Source organism: Plodia interpunctella, chromosome 5 (assembly GCF_027563975.2).
Source record: "Plodia interpunctella isolate USDA-ARS_2022_Savannah chromosome 5, ilPloInte3.2, whole genome shotgun sequence".
Classification (NCBI taxonomy): domain Eukaryota; kingdom Metazoa; phylum Arthropoda; class Insecta; order Lepidoptera; family Pyralidae; genus Plodia; species Plodia interpunctella.
In genome coordinates, this window is record NC_071298.1 from 8,226,667 (window position 1) to 8,232,666 (window position 6,000).

Sequence of the window (6,000 nt, forward strand, 5' to 3'; positions counted from 1 at the left end):
CATATTTTATAAAAGCGAATAAGAAACGATCTTATTATTTGCTTTTAAAGTTTAATAGATTATTCCTAAAAAAATTAAAACTTTAAATATTTTTACATTTATTCTCGTAATTGGACTACGTTTTAACACACAATTGTATTAGTGTAAATTGTATTCAAGAATGGACGATGAAATAAATAACAACCGCATGATTCACAATCTCAAGTACTTGCTGCCAGTTGACGACGGAGATGCAATCGAACCTAGATTAAAATGACTCATTGATGAATTAAGCGTGTGATCTTGCAGTCAAGATCACACGCTTAATTCATCAATGAGTAGAACTAATATTACCGTATATCAGGCTATGTCAGTACATAGCCTGATATACGTTGATATAGTTATTTCGTTAAACGTCATGACGACCTGGAATAGCGAGTTCTCTCGCAGGTGTACGAGGACACGCGACTCCAATTCAAATGGGATAAGGGATGAGATGAATAAGCAAATAACAATTAAAACCTTTATTTTCTGATTGATTACTTATATTTTTGCTGTATAAATTGGTCATGTATGTTATGAGTACTAATTGAAATTATATTCAACTCTATTCTACCCTTTAAAAATTAAATAAAAAAAGGTTTACAAAATCAAGAACTCAGGTTAGAAACATTGGTCGATGCTTATACACCACGTTGGAAGATCACACACACGTGATGTGAACTTTCCTAATAGAACGTGAGATGTGTATCGCTAGCTTCGCTAAAGGTGGCTTGACGTTCACTTTCCTGCCAGGAAGCATTGCAGCCACTTTCACTCCATTCAAGATCAGTTCGTTCCGCCTAGCGCCTAAGCCAACAATAACTAGGTACCTACTTAGTGCTACCTAAGACCCTCTTTTGTTTTTCTATTGTCTCTACTGTAATTTCATCTTAACTAATCACATAGAGAGGAATGTCAGGAGAATATTTGATTGGAAGTTTCGATTTTTATTTCTACTAAATATACTTAGACTATCAGCATGACTCGCATCAGGCCCGCGTGGTGCGACATAGCTCATAGCCCAAACCAAAGACCTTATGCATTCATAAGGCCAATGAGGATACATTATAATGCCTGATGGCGATGAGATAAAGTATATGAGAATTACAAATTATTTAGTTGTAGTACCTAACAACTAAATAATAACGTTATTGACATGCACTAAATAGTAATTTTGTGTATGTCAATAACGAAAGGTCGAGTGTACATTCTACCAGAAGTGTATTTAGATATCAACGTTATTTCTCTAAAAATATTACTTAAAAACAAATTCAATCATATATTAATTATTACCAACGTTGTGAAATCTGTCAGTGAATGTAATAAAGACTTAAGTGCCCATTAAACTCATGTAAAGCGCAGGAGCAACCTTCAGTGGCTTTCTCCAAATGATTTCAGGCGCCATTTCTCCAGAGGTCGTTGACCGCTCTTATCTTGTGAGTCTGTGTGTGTGCACGTGGCTTGCGCTTGCGCCGGCTTCTACTTGTATTGTAAGATGCATATTATGCAATGATCGTTGATAACCGAAATCTTATGCTTGATCTTCAGTTTGTTATTTTTAGGACAGTAATAAAGTTTTTGAATATATTTATAAATTACCAATTCGATTATGATAGGGTTGAATTAATTGTGTTAACAAAATTTTTGATATCTTATGAAGAATGATAACTTTTTTTTCGCAAAATTGTACGCAATTCTTTTTCAAATAATTACACAATTTGTCAACATTATCATAGGGATAAATATAATTCAAGTCTTAATATAATATCTGAGTATTCGGTTAAAATATAAACAAAGTAAGAGTTGACATATAATAAATATTTAGTTTTTGAAATGCTTATTCTTTAGTTTATTTCAGTTTACACATAAAATACACATCGTATTTCTGTCGGGTGGCACGTCTCTATTCGTCTTAAGTAAATCATTGCTACGAGCCGGGTATCCTTTGACAAATTTTATACTGAAGGGAGGGACGCCCAAATATTGGGTGAATAACCTCTTGATGGAGGAGGAGACATTTTATTTTTACCACACTATTGCTAGTATCAAAGGCCTACTACGCTATTGAAAGAAGTGTTTTAATTAGATATGGCCACCCAATGCTTAGGGCGTTTCGGCGGCCTCGTTAGTCAGGTTAGTAAACCGTAAAGAATTATACCTACTCTATTAGTCTCTAAAAAAATAATTCATGATCTTTTATATATTACGCGATGTCTAAAAAAGATGATATATTTTTTACTTCAAGTTGTGCAATATTTATTTTACATAGCTCAAGGAAGAGCTAAATTTTTGGCATTTCTTTTGATGACTGTAAGCTAAATACAATAATGTTTGAGAAACTAAGTTTTTATAAAGTTATTGAACTTTATATTAATAATAAATATCTAAATTCAAATCTAAAGCAAGTCATGGGAATATCCTTCTAATATTTCATATTTTGTGACTTAAGATGTATGTGTGGAAGTTACTCAACCTCGGATTTTTTAAGAAATTTTCATGTATCAAAGTTTAATATGAGGAAAAAAGGTAATTTAAATCCCGAAACATACCTACACAGGAGCGACGCACCAAGGCGCAGCTAGTTTAAAATAAAACGTTCGACTATGAATGACAATGAAAGTTAAACCAACCTTATGTCAGTTTCTGTTCCGAATTCCATGACCTCGACGACCTCTGAACTTGGGGAGTCACGTACCCTTGACTCAAGCAGATGAGGTCCTTACCCTGCTATAATTAGAAAACGATAACAGAATATTTTTGTTCTAGTACGAGGAATAAATAGTGACATTGTAATATGTTTGAATGTCAATTTGTTAGGGTAGGGTAATATTTAACCCCAACAAATTGATAAAAAAAGAACTGGGTACTAAATTCTCAAAGACCCTTCGTTACCTATCTGATTTTATTTTGCGGAGATTAGAAAATTGTTTAATTTTTAGCAGATACTAAAAATTGTTTACGTAATAAATCATAAACATTGTTCGCGGTTTCTAATAATAGTTCCGTATCCCATGTCAATACTTGATCTGTGACATTATACATTGCACTTCTCAAACCGTGCGCTATTGTATCTGTGTGATTACAATGGTTTTCCGGTAGTTGCGTCTGTGTGTGCGTACTGTGCGGGTGTGCGTGCAGGATCGCATTACAGCTGAAACTCGGGGCGCCTGCCGAAAAGTGCGGTCGTCGACCCGGTCAGGACCGCGGCCGTATACTGCGCTCGAACAATTTGTACACTTTGTCTAACGAGTTCGGATCGGATGGGATGGGCTTTGATAGTTATTCTTTTCTTGCAATTAGTATATTTTTTATTTTATCTTGATCGTAAAGTTCATCACTATATTTGGATAATAGTAGGCGACGTTAAATTAGATTTTATGTTCTAGGGCAAAAAAAAATATCTTTGCCGCACCAACAACAAGACAAAAAGGTGCATGCAGCCTGGTACGTTAGAATTTACAATAAAATGTTCATTCTAGAAACTTTAAATTGATATTTCTATTTATTTCCTAACTTGTTGTTTAATTAATCTACTGATTCGAATGTGAAAAATTCGTAATTGTTTAAAGTTGTGCATCGATAATATTCTTTAAATATTAAAATATATATAGGATAATTCCTTTTTACAATCCTTTGTACTGTCACAAATATACTTATGATATCTTTTCACGCAAACTAGTAAAAACATAAATTCTTCACTCGTGAATGCGAACAAGTTAAAACATGACTTCATCTAATTACAAACACAAATTGATAAATCGATTTTCCGTAGACAGAAAAATCACGCACAATGCTTGTGTTGGTTACAATTTTTTCACGCATACATGACGCAACTAGAACCCTGATATTACGTAGCGAGAGCATTTATTATTCGTTTCAAGCCAACAAATAAATGAGTTCTCGATTAATTTAGAACAACAAAACAATGCTATGATAGTAGTTGCCAACCGTTATCAAAGTTCCGCAAGTGTCAAGAGCATGCGAGCGGCGCACAAGGCCCGGTGATATATTTGGTGACATTGAACTGCGTCCATTGCCAACGACCTCGGTCCTTCGAGTTTGCGTAATCGTGCGGAGTCCTGCGTAGTACAGACCCCATACAAACATTACAAACACATGGTCTCACATTCGATATAAGGTTATTGCTTTTAACCGTCGTCCTTTATGAATCAAACTGCAATTATTTCACAGATATTTTATATACCTAGTTTCCCATTAAGTAGGTAGTTATTTATTTTTAAATATTTTGTTCCAAGTAATTGTAACATTTAACATCTCAAAATATGAAATATTTTTATTGAAAATATTCTCCTTTAAGTAGCTAGGTATTCGAATAAAATACGGAATCGGAGTTCGAATATTCTCCGTTAGAGCTCCTAGAAATACCTACCTACATGCAGCTTTGAATTTTTTTTATCAGATTCAAATTCTCATGACAATACAATATTGATTTAATATTCCGTTCACAGTGTAATATATCCGACTAAAGCAGTCGACAATGGAATGCTTTATGGCTTTTCCGATTTCAGTTCGCCATGAGGATGTGCTTGTCCACCAGCCACCAACAGACAGAACTTGAGAAAGTTTATTATGTAATTTGATTTATTTTTAAGTTTCAATTTCAATAATATCATAAATTAACTATAATAGGAAATTTGACAATTGGCTTTCTAAACGGAAATGATAACTATAATTACTCACATAGTAATGTGTTTAAGAGCGATGCCCCATTGCTCATTGTCGCGGCTGGTCGTTTTGACATTCGTTTCAACGTATGTCAACGTACGTCAGTGTCAAAACTTATACAAAACAACGGAGCTACAACGTGCTGCGTCGTCGCAACAGAGCACGACTGAGCAATGGGCTATAAGGTACTGCTACGATATTTCCTTGGAGCTTAAGCTGGAAACGAGGAAGATTGTTTCAGTAATAGCTAGCCTTTGAATAGTCTATAGGTACTTTATCATTAAAAAATTATCAGTATTGGAAAATGACAGGTATTTCTATGCCTGGTATTTTCCAATACGGGGAATTTATAAAAAAATTCCCAGTATTACATATTATACATAGGTATATTATATATCAAATATATAGGTACCCGGCCGCGGTTAGGTAGAGGCGTCTTACATCTCTACCTAAGTGTATTGCCGCCGCCTAGGTAGGTATATCGTTATTATGCTCGCTAAAGAGAACTTGTACTGTGATAAGAAATACTCGTATATATTTTTAATATTTTACATGTTTATTTTTTTTATATTTCTATAAAATGCCTTATACGTTATTTTTGCCCTATTGATATAGTCAAAATTTTAGGACAATTAACAAAATTACTCTTTATGTTATTTTGTTCTATTATAAACGGATTTTACTTGCAGCTTGTAGTATATAATACCTAATAGCTCGTGGTATTTATAATCCACAAACTTGAGAATGCTAAAACTATTTTTATCTCTTGGGACTTCTATATCTAAGCTACCTATTTCCATTCTACAGTGAATATTGGTTGAATGAGTATCACGAAGCATTGTTATTGTCTCTGCAAAGGAGGTCAATGACATATACCCTGTTTTTGCCTGTATCATCAAAAGACGAAATTGGTGATTCAACGCCCAAAATCACATGTTAATGAAATGAAATGAAATGGGAAGACGATATTAAACATGTTGAAATATTGTTAAATTATGAATGTTTTGGAACTTGAGCTGTGAATATCAAAATTTACTTATTATAAACGTCTCTGTCAAGTTTTGATTATCAATTGTCAATTTTGATTTCTTCACAATTTCATGTGCTGCGCTGCTATTGAGAGTGGATGAAAATGACGGATCTGAAATTTTTGTGGTTCGCGTGAGGAAAACGCCGGGTTGTGGGTCCGACCGTTCCTGTTCCCGGCGAGGGTCCCGCAGGAGTGCTCCAGGCGGGGTGTGTGCGGCAGTGTGTCGGTCAGTCACCGCTGTGCCGGCGCGCCGTGCGCTCGTA